At 33.2% G+C, this 13,856-nt stretch overlaps 1 protein-coding gene across 6 annotated transcripts in view; it reads right to left on the bottom strand.

The window, feature by feature from the left end:
* The window catches only part of rassf7b (Ras association domain family member 7b), a 36,283-nt gene that overhangs the window by 16,666 nt on the left and 5,761 nt on the right, over positions 1-13,856 (bottom strand). For 4 of the 6 annotated variants that reach the window (XR_015494610.1, XR_015494609.1, XM_087258881.1 and 1 more), the window contains exon 1: positions 9,745-9,953. The gene's annotated coding sequence lies outside the window, so the exon portion shown is untranslated. 6 annotated transcript variants of the gene reach the window in all.

Below are 13,856 nucleotides of genomic sequence, written 5' to 3'. Positions count from 1 at the left end.
ACTATTCACTTGTTAAGTGGTGACATGTTTGTGACGTATGTAATACTGTTTCCGGGTCCAAGCCGCCATTCATTTGAGTGGAGAAATCATTCAGTTGAATAGAGCGCTTGGACCCGGAAGCCGCTTCGCGTGACGTCACACTTAACAAGCGGATAGGCCAAGTGTACTACTAAGGCTTTTCTGTCAGTATACTTAAGTGCAATTGTAAGCTCCTGATAATTAACTAAAGTGCATTTAAGAACTTAAAACATAGACTGAAAGACTTTCAATTTTTTTATTTATTTTTTGTAAGTATAAATAATCATACAGTTTCCATAAGGGTCTACATAGCTGTATTCTCTGCAGTGGCTTCAAATGGTCTTACAGCTTTAAAATGCTTTGTTTGCAGCCTGATCTCATAAGGAAACGTAAGTGATTTACGTTTTGTCAGTTAATTTGTTCGAATTCGTAGGAGTTATATAAAAATGTAAAATTTGTAATAAATTTCATGAATAGGATTGTATAAATTAATACAAACTAGCCACTAAATTAAAAAGTTACAAATTGCAGTGAGATAGTGTTGGTGTTTCAAAAAGCTGGGTATCAAAGTCAGGTCTCATTTCTACAAAAAATAAATAAATAAAATAAAAAATTGTGAAAATAGTAAGATGATGAACGTTCATTGCATGTTCAGTCTACCGTCTAAAAGAGTATCATTTTGACAATGTTTAAATTTGAACAAAACAATTACACAATACAAAGGAAAAATGTCTAAACATCCTAAATGTGCAGCATTTAGGGTACCGAAAGGCCAGAGTTGTGAGCCACTACTGTAAGTTTTGTTGGAAAGCAAACCTTGGTAGTCTCTTTAAGCCACAGGGCTCAAATCCTGTTTCTGGAGGGCCACTTTCCTGCATATTTAAGCTTCTACCCTTAACACCAGAACCATCTAAAGGTCTTACTGAGCACACAAAAAACCTCAAGACGTGTGTTGAGGTTAGTTAGAGCTAAACTATGCAGGAAAGTGGTCCTTCAAGGCTGACATTAGAAACCCCTGCTTTAAGAAATATTACCAACATCTTATTTTACTAGTAAATTCAAAAATAGCTATTCAAAAAACTGTACAGATAGAGAAGAGCATGTATTTGTTGTGAGCACAAGAGGTATTGTCCTTGAGGGCCACTGAAGAGTACATCTTTTATCATCCTCTCACACTATAAAACCCATCATGCCTTGCAACCACACACCAGATTCAGTTCACTCACTGATTACACTTATTGACCTTATTCTAAAATGCGGAAGTGTGCCTATTTTCGCGATTGTCTTCGAACTTCCGATTCAGTCGCCTATGGGAGAAATGACTAGGAATAGTAAACGGCAGAAAAAGGTCAAACTACTTGCTCTACAAACAAATGTTTGCATGACTACACAGACCAAGTAGAATAATATAACAAGAAAATATCAAATTGCAACATCAAGCAGCGTAATGAGCAGTTTTTAATGTCTAAAAATGAATGGAAGTGAATGAGACCGGAAGTCTCAAGCCAAAAAGATTCAAATGGTAGCGCCCACTCGTCGGCGGAGAATAAGGTCAATAGGGCATTATTACTGACATGGACTCTATATACACCACTCTCACATCCACCATTTACCGAGTATTGTTAGTCTGTTGCTTCATTACAAAATGTTTTCTTGTATTTTGTCTTTTCTTGTTTTTGACCACTGTACTGTTTATACTGTATCGTTAAAAAAAAAATTGCCACCTGTCCAGACCCTTTGGCCTGTTTCTTGGACTCAGCTTTGGATTTTCTCTATTGTTATGTATGCTGATATTTGGCCTCTGCCTGACTGACTATTCTAATAAATCTACATTTGGATCCAACCCTTGTCTACACGTTTTCTTTTTTACAACAGTATGTCAGTAATGTTGTTTTAAAACATGACTAAGCCTGTCAATGCCATTTTAAATGCCAAAAATCTGCATACTGTAGATGAAAATCCCAATAAGTATATGATAATATAATGATAATATAATATAATATAATATAATATAATATAATATAATATAATATAATATAATATAATATAATATAATATAATATAATTTGTCTGTTCTTTTACGGTGTCTTTTAACGCACGCAAATCTCCCATTGAATGTGGAGACCCATAAAAGTGCCCACTTTTTTTTTTTTTGCCTGGGACATTCTATTCCAGAAATGTAATACCATTAACCCTAAACCAATACAAGAGCAGGGACATCAAAGATTCAATGGTACTTCTAAATTACTACCAGCTTAGTAATGCATTATTATGGGATGAAAAGGGAATCTAAGGAACCAGTGTAAAGAATCACGCACTACAACAAATTAAAATAGTTAGATAATTGTTGACGTCATTAATCACTATACAGTACACTATTCTGTTTCACATTACTCCTTCAATGATTGTTTCTTCTTCATGTTTGAATGGCCAGTTATTTGAGTATAGTGTTTAAGGTGCTGGAAAAAGCATCTCTTTTTTTCTTATGTTTGCCTGTCAACATGGGCTTTGAAGTGTGCCCAGGAGGGCACATGCTACCAGAAACATATGGCAAACTAGAAATACTGGTTTGGTGCTCTTTCTTCCGTCTGATGATGACAGATGATCCATTGTAGGCTTGAAACCTCTACATGTTTGACATCTGTAAAGGGAACTGTTTTTTTTCCCACCTGCAATGTCATCTGGATGTTAATATACTCTACATAAAAGACCATGTTAAAGGGAGAGTTTAGCCATGAAAGGTATTCTCTTAGCTTCATAAAATAATGGCTGAGCCATTAAAGAAATTAAGGCAACGATTAATTGCTGAAGCTTTTATCATGTTTTATCATGATATTGTTACTGCAAAATGTTAATAACAACATGTTAATACTCATTGCTTTATTGTATATGCCTGTTGTTCAGAATAAATAAATATTAACCAAATTAAGTTGGAAAAGGATTATAATGTAATGTGTGTATTTATATAGCGCATTATTGTGTATAGCTATATTCCCAAAGCACTTCACAATTATGAGAGGGGGTCTCTCCAAACCACCACCAGTGTGCAGCATCCACTTGGATGATGCGACGGCAGCCACAGGACAACGATGCCAGTACGCTAACCACACACCAGCTATAGGAGCAGTGGAGAGACAGTAATACAGCTAATTCAGTGGATGGGGATGATTGGGAGGCCATGATGGTTAAGGGCCAATAGAGGGAATTTGGCCAAGACACAGGGGTTACACCCTTACTCTTTACGAGAAGTGCCACATTAGGTAACACTTTATAATAAAATCTCAATACTTAATGCTAATTAATAGATTCAAATCAACAGTGAGAAAAAGACAGATTTATTACAGTGAATATTTAAATTGTATTTAAATTAATTCAATGTTAACTATTGGAGCCTAATAGAACAAAGTATAATAGCCCTATAAATAGTCCGAATTTTAAATCAATATTTCCATGACACTATTAGGATAACCAATTAAGTTCATGGTATTTTCAAGTGCCCACATTATCAATATTGTGCATGTTTATGATCACAATATACATAACTATTGAATATTGCATATCTCTTCAAATATTTCTTGACCACTGGGTTAAAGAGCTCTCGGGTTTCATAAAAAAAATAATAAAAAAAACACAATTTATATCCTGAAGATAGATATATATTGGTAACATTTAGTTTAAGTAACAGTTCACACCATTTACTATTGCCTGCATATTATTAAGATATAAACTATTTATTAGCACTTATAAAGTATGATCTTATTTTACATCGCTAATCTTACCCAATCCCTAAACTTAATTACCTTGCTAACCAATAATAAGCAGGAAATTATGTAGTAGTTTATTGAGTTGAAAGTCTAAGTTGATGATTTGTTAATAGTATGAATTATACATTAAAATAACGCGCAGTCAAAAGTTTTTACAGGTTTTAAATGACATGAGGGTGAATAATTAATGACAGAATTGTCAGGTTTGAGTGAACTATCACTTTTCACTCATTGAACTATGAAAACTTTTTAAAGGTCCCGTGAAGTGCTTTGAAATGTGCCCTTTTTATTCGATGTAATCTCAACTCAAACATGACAGCATACAGCTTATCCTCTTTAAAAAAAGGCCATTAATAGGGATGTGCGATTAGGGGAAAATATCTAATTGCGTTTTGTTTTTATAGATATTGTGATTTTGATTTGATTTGCGATTTAATTTTGTAGTCGAGCTTCAGCTCAATAATCTTAGCTTCATACTGCTAAAATGCAGTGAGTCTTTTTTTTTAAATAGAGAAACTGAAAAGATAATAACTTAATTAAACATTTATCCGTAATTGAGTTTAAATATTCAGAAATGAAACACTCATTTTTCTCTAGAGCAAACAGTAAACACAAATACCTTTCTGTGAACAAGTTGAACTCAAATTAGGGAGCTAGTTTAGCTTATTATACAAACAAAAAAATTCTAAAAATACAGAACACTCAGCAAACTAACATGGCTGTATGACTGTACACTTATATTGTCTAAAACAGTGGTTCTCAAACTTTTTTCCATCAAGTACCACCTCAGAAAACAATTGTCTCTCCAAGTACCACCAAAATGAGTAGTATGGAAATACAGTAGCGTAGTAGGCCCAGTAAAGCAGCTACAACTCTGCACAGTTAAAAAAGTGTGTTTTTTCTTTAAATCCCTCTTTGGTCACTGCATTAAAAGGCACTGTGTCTTAAGTGAGGTAGAGCATTATAACATTAGTTATCTCCAAGGTAGGGTTGCACCAGCTGTTCGTAAGTTCTTTCTTAAACTGGAAGTTAAAGTCCACACTAGGGGCTTTGTAACTAAACTTGTTAACATGTTTTTAAAGCTGGTAAACTGCTTTAAAATTCTGCCACTAATGCATCTATATATAACTGTCCAATCAAAATGAAATGGCAGGTTATATATTTATAGTACATTACATTACAATCAGCCACTACAGACGACTTACATACAGTACCTACATCCCGAGCAGTGAATGCAGGTGAAATACTCATGAAGTTATCAAAACATTAAACTTTCTCCTTTTTTTCTTTAATATTCCCTTATTACCAATGGCCTGTTTTTTTTTATTTATTTTTTATATTAATTAATGCTTCTGAAGCGGCAGACACTGTCATTCCACCCACGCTTTCCTGTTTGTGTTTTTTTTTTTTTTTTTTGGCGTTCCGCATGGTTTGGTTGCGCAATTTTGATTGGGCAGAACGAAAGTGACTAACCAATAGCATTTCATTTTTATCACAGCTCGGCCAGTAAATATCGGTAACTAGAGGGCATTTGATTGGTTAGAAGTTTGATGAGAAACTGAAGTATGAGGTGATGTCAAAACAATCGTTGATTTATTTAGGCGAAAGTGACAAACTGCAAGCCTTGATTGTTTAGGTCTTTTAAATGCGAATTTCGTCAGTGTTTTGGAGCACAATAGTTTATAAATACCCTTAAGACTAACATACTGATACTAAAAAAAAACATTATTTCAATTTCACAGGACCATTAAACTGCCTGAATTGCACTTGTTATATGAACCAGCCAGAAGCAGGCTCAGGGATGTGTCTCACAGGCATCAGGTTTCTAGTGTCAAAGGGGTGAAACTGGCCTGCCTACGTAGAAGAGCATATCTAAGCCTTCCCATTGTGTACCAAAGGAGGTGTGTTACTCCCTCCCTCTCATCTGAGTTCATTGACGACTGCAGGTAAATAGTGTCTCAAAACAAAGTACGATACTTTTGGTATGTGGCATTACAGGTGTATCAACCTCGCTTTTCCTGCTGAAGAAATTCCACTCACGAAGACAAGGAACAGGAAAGAGCAGAAAGAACGCACTTGTTTCAAATTGAAAAAGTAGAAAGAGGTCAAAGTAAAATCTGTGTTAAATGTACAGTAAATTTCCATTTTTATATCAGCCTATTCACCATCTTATGTAAACTCGTCTATAATGGCCAAATATCAATTCACTAACACCAAACCCATAGCATGTCCATTTTAAGACTAAACAACATATTCCCTGTTGTAAATTTCAAATGGTCAGATTCTGCTACTCTGCTTTTGAAGAAAGGTTCATAATTGTCATTCTTGGTTCTATGAAGAATCTTTGAAATTAATGGAACCATTTTATTAAAAAAGAGAAGGTTGTTTATAGTGTCAATGCTACTGTATATTTTTAAATTCTCATCACATTAAACTGGTTATTTTAAGAACCATTCACTGAAAGGCTCTTTGAGTAAACAAACACAGTTCTTCTAGAGCACTGCTGCAAAACCCCATTTAAAGAATGTTGAGCTTTACTGAGAAGCCAAACATGAATCCCCCCACTGGGCTTTATTTTAAAAGTGAAAGGTACTTAAGGGGATAGTTCAAGCAAAAATGAAAATTTTGTCAACATTTCACTTGTCACAAACCTGTTCGTGTTTCTTTCGTTCTTTTCTGTTGAACAAAACATATATATCATTTTAACTTATTAAACTAAGTTAATCATGTTCTAACTTATTTTTTTAAGTTACACAAGCTGATTTAAGTCAGTTTAATTTAATATAAGTTCAATGGACTCATAAGGTTAATTGAATTCAGCTTAAAAATTTAAGGCAACCAGGATTATTTTACAGTGTATAGGTTTCTAAAGTTGTTTATTGAATATCTTCTCGTGTTCATTGATCAACAGAAAAAGGAAACCATAAAAACCTTAATGAAAAAGTTAAGAACCAAGAGGCAAACTAAATAATTTAAATATTCATTTTTGGGTGAACTAATAATAATAATAATATTAATAAACATTAATACCCTTTAATTAGTTAATTTGATGATTTAACTAGCAGTAAAATTCTGTTATTAACATTAATTATTCTGTTATGTAACTTGAAGGCATTGGATATCTTTCTTTTCTTTGGATATAAACTAAAGCCACTGCACTGTTCATCTTTATAGCATGCTTGTATGTTTGGTGTATAATTGACTTGTTTTTTTCATCAATCTCTGAATCATGGGCTGACCAGTATAGCTTTTGATTCGGAGGGTCCTTTTGCTGTGTCCAAACTCTGTCCTGGAGGGCCAGTGTTCTGCATATTTTAGTTCTAACCCCAATTAAACACACCGGAACCGGCTAATCAAGCTCTTTCTAGGCATATTAGAAGGCATGTTCCAGGGTGGTGTGCTAAAGGAAGTTGGAGAAAAACTATGCAGGACACCGGCCCTACAGGACCGAGTTTGGACACCCCTGCTATCAAAGAAATAGTCGTAAAAAATCACACACACACACGGATGCACGGACGCACACACACACGCACACACACATGCACACGCACACACACACATACACACACACAAACACGCGCACACACACAAAAAAATCTTACATTTACCTTAGGAATGGTAAAACAGAATATAATGTCCGTGGTTTTAAAACCTTGACTTTTCCAAACCACGGTAAACCTTGAAACCGGTTATCTTCCCATGTCTAAACATAGCTGATATTATTACTTTTAAAAAATCGATTTTGTCTGCTGTTTATTTATTTATTTATTTTCTGTAATGATACATCATTTTATTTACATAATTTATTTTAATAAACAGCAAAACAACAACAAAAGTATCAAGTGTTTTAAACAGTTATTTAATGTACTGTATACATATCTAAATAAATAACCATATCTATGCACTAGTTGGAGATTTCTGATTTGCTAGAACTTCCACAAAGAATAGCCACAGAGTCAGTGTAGATTGGGAGTGGTCCTCCTTTCTCTCAGACATCCTCAGAGATAGAGAGAGAGACAGCCTCTCCATTATATTTACAACATGATTCACTGCCTTGAGCTAAAGCAGCATAAATCACACAGGCTGCTCATTCTTTTTCTTTTATGCGTACTGATTTAATCACTAATGTTTTTCAAAACGTGTTTCAACATTCATCATTTAATCTGCTTGACTTACACCGTTTTTACCTGCAAGAGCTCAATTAAAGGAGTAGTTCACCCAAAAGTGTCAATCCTGTCACTGTTTACTCATCCTTTACTTGTTTCAAACCTATGAGTTTCTTTCTTCTGTTGATATTTTGAAGAAAGCTGGAAACCTGTAACCATTGACTAACTATTTGTTTTTCCTACTATTGAAGTAGATGGTCACAGGTGTTCAGCTTTCTTCAAAATCTTCCCAGAAAGAAACTCATGTTTGGAAGCACTTAAGGTTGAGTAAAATAGTGAGTACATTTTAAGTTAAGCGTGAACTATCACTTTAAGGGAAATCAACCTTATTCACAGCTTGTGAACAGCCTTGGATGTGACTGTGTAGTTTGTTTTGCATATCCAAATAAAGTGACATCATTTTGTGAGGTGAATGGAATGTAGAAGAATTTAAATGGAAATTGATGTAATCAAATACTTCCTTAAATGATTCAATGAAAGAATCTAGTAATGCAGAAAGCAAAAGATTTCATTTCACTCATCTCTGTGTTGATAAGACTCCTGTTTGTGCTCAATTTGTTTTGCAGGGAATATGAAATGAATAGATTACAAAAGTGAAAAAAAAAAGGATTTGTTGGATTTATAATTTTTTTAGGTACAGTAAGTGGTTGCAAACTATTTATATGGGCTGAATTTAAAGAAATTAAGTTGAACATTACTACAATTATTTTCTTTGTTTAAATTCAGCTCATATAAATTGTTTGCAGCCACTTTCCTTTAAAAAAATCAAGATTTAAGAAAAAAATTCTGTGTATTACAAAGTATTAAATGATATTGGCTGATTACAGACTTTGTAGACCTTTTTTTAAAATTTATTTCTGAAAGTAAACTACATTTTCAAACGTTCATAAAGAGAAGCATTTGTTAATGATCTTATTTTGTGACATTCCAGTCTCTCTTTGATGTTCACTTTTCAAACGGCAATTAGTTACTTAGAGCGGCCTGGAGAACTCCAAGAACTCTACGAGATTCCACAATGCCGAGAGATAAACAAACAGATCCTTATTAGCACTAAGTGCAAATCACAAATACAAACTCTATACAAAGTTGAAACCAAGTAATAATTTACTCAGGCATTATTCAGGTCTGCATGTACACAAGTGAGCTGACAGCTGCAGTTTTCACTGAGAGAAAGACAGCACATGTCCGACAATCCACGCAGAGAGTCAAGCAAAATACATTAGCCATGGATAATAAACACTTTAATGGTGACTAAACAAAATGACTAACTAGCTTCAGGCATTTTTTTTCCACGAATAAAAGCAGGTTTTTACATAACATGAAACCTGCAGCAGGTGCTTCTATTTGTACTCTTTTTTTAACAGACTCTTTAATAAATAATAATTAATTTTTAAAACTTTATTACGTTTATTTGCACATACTTGCTGAATAAATTTAAGACTATCCAAACACAACTTGAACAACTTTGTCCTTATTTTAGCTACACTGTAAAATTTCCACTCAGTTCCTTCATGTTGTCCCAACACAAATCGATTAAAGTACCATATTGTAATTGTTTTCACAAATTCAAGTAGATTCAATATAAAACAATTAGGTTGTCCCAAAAACTACTTGAGAATTGTGTTGTTTTAACTCATTTACAATAGTATGAACAAGCCGCATACAAGTAATTATGAGTGTACTTTCCATTCCAGACAGAATGGAAACACGAGTGTGAAATCTGCCTTATTTTATTGCCATATCTGTCGACAGACAAGACAAACCTGCTGGTTATACGAAAAGCTATATTTATTTACCTTAGAGTTGAGAGTTTGCTTCTGTGTGTCCTCCTTTCCGGTTACCATGTTCATTCATAGTATTAAAAAAAGTACCATCTCCAAACTGTGTCTTATGGAAAGTCAAACCAGTAACATAGATGTTGTCGTCCAACAGGTGTTATTTCTCCTGTCTTTAGGAGCAGGATTAATGGCGTCCTGCTCGTATCGTCTCCTGAAAGTGACTCTCTCTTTCCGCTCTCAACAATGCTGACACATACCACAGCCTTTCCCATGCTCCTCCCCCTCAACAGGTAATACCAGCCAAAGTGCTCTCTCTCTCTCTCTCTCTCTCTCTCTCTCTCTCTCTCAAAGTATTATTCAACCTCTCTCTCTCTCTCTCTCTCTCTGTCTTGGTCTTGTTCTTTGTCAAAATCTTAAGGGCTGTTTGTGAAAATGACACAGTTTACAGTAGTACTTTTTATTTTTATGGTGTCATTGTTCTGCTGTAATAAAGTTGTGGTCATTGTGTCCTGTATAGATCAAGTGACTTCCTCTAATGGAGACTGAATGACTTCCTTTCATTAGATTAGATGATACCTGCCTGACAGAAAATATCAATGATATGATATGGTTTTATGAGTAGATACCAGGGTGTTGCCATGGGGTGGAAAACTTGTATACAGTTGAAGTCAGAATTATTAGCCCCCTGTTTATGTTTTTCCCCAATTTCTGTTTAAGGAAGAGCAGATTTTTTCAACACATTTCTAATCATAATAGTTTTAATAGCTCATTTCTAATAACTGATTTCTTTTATCTTTACCATGATGACAGTAAATATAATATTTGACTAAATATTTTTCAAGACACTTCTATACAGCTTAAAGTGATATTTAAATGCTTAAGGTTAATTAGGTTAACTAGGCAGGTTAGGGTAATTAGGCAAGTTATTGTATGACTTATAATGTTATAGATGGTTTGTTCTTCCGACTTTCGAAAAAATATAGCTTAAAAGGGCTAATAATTTTGACCTCAAATGTTTTTTTTTTTTAAATGTAAAAACTGCTTTTATTCTAGCTGTAATAAAACAAATAAGACTTTCTCAAGAAGAAATAATATTATCAGACATACTGTGAAAACTTCCTTGCTCGGTTAAACATAATTTGGGAAATATTTAAAAAAGAAGAAAAAAAATCAAAGGGGGGCTAATATTATATTTACTTTTATAACTGTATGTATGTATGTATGTACTGTAAAAATTATTTAATCAATTACTCCTGACAACATATGTATTGTGTTCATTGTAACTTATTAAATCATGTTCTTTATGAGTTACACAAGCTGTTTTAAGTCAGTTTAATATAATATAAGTTCAATGGACTCATAAGGTTAATTTGATTCAACCTAAAGATTTAAGGCAACCAGGATTTTTTTACAGTGTATGTATTAGGGCTAAACAATATATAAAGATTAAAAGATAAAGATGTGATTAAAATTATTTTTACTAAGTATTTATACAATGAAGACCATGTTATTTTACGTTTGATTTATTGAATGTCTCCAGAAAACCATGAAGCGCTGTTTATTTCACTTTGATTTTTGCTCTGTCATATTTATGCTTGTAATTTATTATATTTTATGCCAATGCACTGCATAAAAAGTCTTGATCATCCCATTCGATCTAAATTAATGAAATCTTTAAAAACAGAGTTGTTCAAATCATCTGGTGAATTTATATTCATATTACAATATACAGTTGAAGTCAGAATTATTAGCGCCCCTGTTTATTTTTTTTCCAAGCCTGATCTCACGAGAAAACGTATGTATTTTACGTTTTGCCAGTTTAGTGGCTAATTCGTACGAATTCGTACGAGTTCAGGCGTACGAAATTGTACGATTTTAAAAAGGAGGCGTGGCACCTAATCCCACCCCTAAACCCAACTGTCATTGGGGTATGAGCAAATCATACTAAAATGTACGAATTAGATCGTACAAATTCATACGAATTAGCCACTAAATGAAAAAGTTACGAATTGCAGTGAGATTGTGTTTCTGTTTAACGGAGAGAAGATTTCTTAATATTTAAAAATAGAAAATATTTAAAAAAGAAAAAAATCAAAGGGGGGCTAATAATTCTGACTTCAATTGTATATTGTAGAAAAACTAAATATCGCAATCGTGCAGCCCTAATATGTATTTATGTCTGTATTTATTTATTATTATTTTCTTTTATGTATGTTTGTACGCACAGTGCTGAGCATAATTAAGTACTGTACACCGTATTTTGAAAAAAAGTATTTTGATCTATTTCTAAGTGTAATATAATGTTGTAAGTGTAATATATTTTGGTGCATTTAAACAAAACAGATTTATTAAAGATATGTTTGTTAAAATAATATTTTAGTCACCAAACATATTTAGAAATGGAAAGATAAAACAATTAAAATTCAAGCAAAAATATTTCAAATAAATGACAAACTACAAAATGTCAACTAAAATCGTTCTTTATTTTTGCTTCTCTTGATTTTTCCTCCTTTTTTAAATTTGTATTTAATATTTCTCTATAACATAAATTTGGCTTTACTAGTTTTTGGACTGTTATCGCGAGTTATTTTGTTAGATAAGCTCCAGATTTGGCTTAAGTACTGACTAATCTAATGTATATGCACAAATGTAATATTGTAAAGCTTCCTATTTAAAATATGAATTTAAATGATAGATTTGTGAGGGGTGTGTTTATATATGCTGAACACTGTACCTATATATGTATTTACTTATGTATTTAATTATTCATTTTTAGATTATTATTATTTTTTAATAATTTATTTGTTTATTGTGCATTTCTAGAGATTTATAAATGACTATTAGGGTGTTAAATTTTTTTTTGCATATTTTTATTGTAAGACGAGGTCTCATTAATCTACAACAATTGATATACTGTAAGAATAAAACACCAAAAACAACTAAATTGTTTTCATTTTCTATATCAGCAATGGTAATTCCCCCTATCAATGATTTGCTGCCATAGTTTTAGGTGCTATGTGTTTTTCCAGGGTTTTGCCATGTAGTTGCTAAGCTCTTCTAAGTGTAGTTGTGATGTTACTATAAGGTTGATACAGTGTTTTGAGTGGTTGCTGGGTAATTGCTTATTTCAAAACAGCCCAACCCCTATGTATACACGACAATTTGAAATGGCTCGGTACACCTCAATGTACCTCAACGTCACATTGTTTTACTTTTATTTTCTTCTAGGTGGAAAAATGTTTGCGGCCTGTACTTTTTTTTACCTTTCTGAAAAATGTTCCTCACCAAGGCACTAGAATAAACTAAAACAAGCTATACATTATTTAGCATATGTGTTACAGTGTAACTATATACTTAAGAACTAAGTAATATTTTTTACATTTTTTTTACTTACTACATGGTTAGGGTTGAGATGAGTGTTATGTTAGTTGTGTTAGTAAATGCATTTTTTTTTATTGTTATTACTACATGAATGTAAGATGTGTAACAAAAACCATTGTAAAAATGTTTTAAAGGTATTACTCAAAAATAGTACCATACACCATTATTACATAATATAATATTGTCATTATTACATCCCTTATCAATGTAAAAATTAAAATTAAAATACTACACTTGAGGGGGAGTAAATAGTGAGTAAATTCATTTTTGGGTGAACTATTCATTTAAGGCAGGGGTCACCAATCTCGGTCCTGGAGGGCCAGTGCCCCTGCAGGGTTTAGCTCCAACTTGCCTCAACACTCCTACCTGGGTGTTTCAAGTATACCTAGTTAGAACTTGATTCGCTCATTCAGGTGTGTTTGAATAAGGTTGGAGCCAAAATCTGCAGGAAACCGGCCCTCCAGGAACAAGTTTGGTGACCCCTGATTTAAGGGATGGTTCAGTTAACAATTGATGAAAAATGAAATCACTAACCCTGAAGCTGTTCCAACCGCATATAATTTTACTCTTCTGTTAAACACAACATTTTGAAAAATGTTGGTGTTAAACAGTTGATGATACCCACTGAATTCTGTAGTAGGAAAATAAAATACTATAAATGGATTGTGTGGTTTACCAAAATTCTTGAAAAGATCTTGCTCAACAGAATAAACAAAGTAAGGTAAGTTTGAATCAATGGATGCTGAATA

The sequence above is a fragment of the Danio rerio genome, chromosome 7, assembly GCF_052040795.2.
Source record: "Danio rerio strain M-AB ecotype USA chromosome 7, GRCz13ab, whole genome shotgun sequence".
In the NCBI taxonomy this organism is placed as follows: Eukaryota; Metazoa; Chordata; class Actinopteri; order Cypriniformes; family Danionidae; genus Danio; species Danio rerio.
Note: the sequence above shows the minus strand (reverse complement) of the source record. Positions and strands in the feature narration are given on the sequence as shown.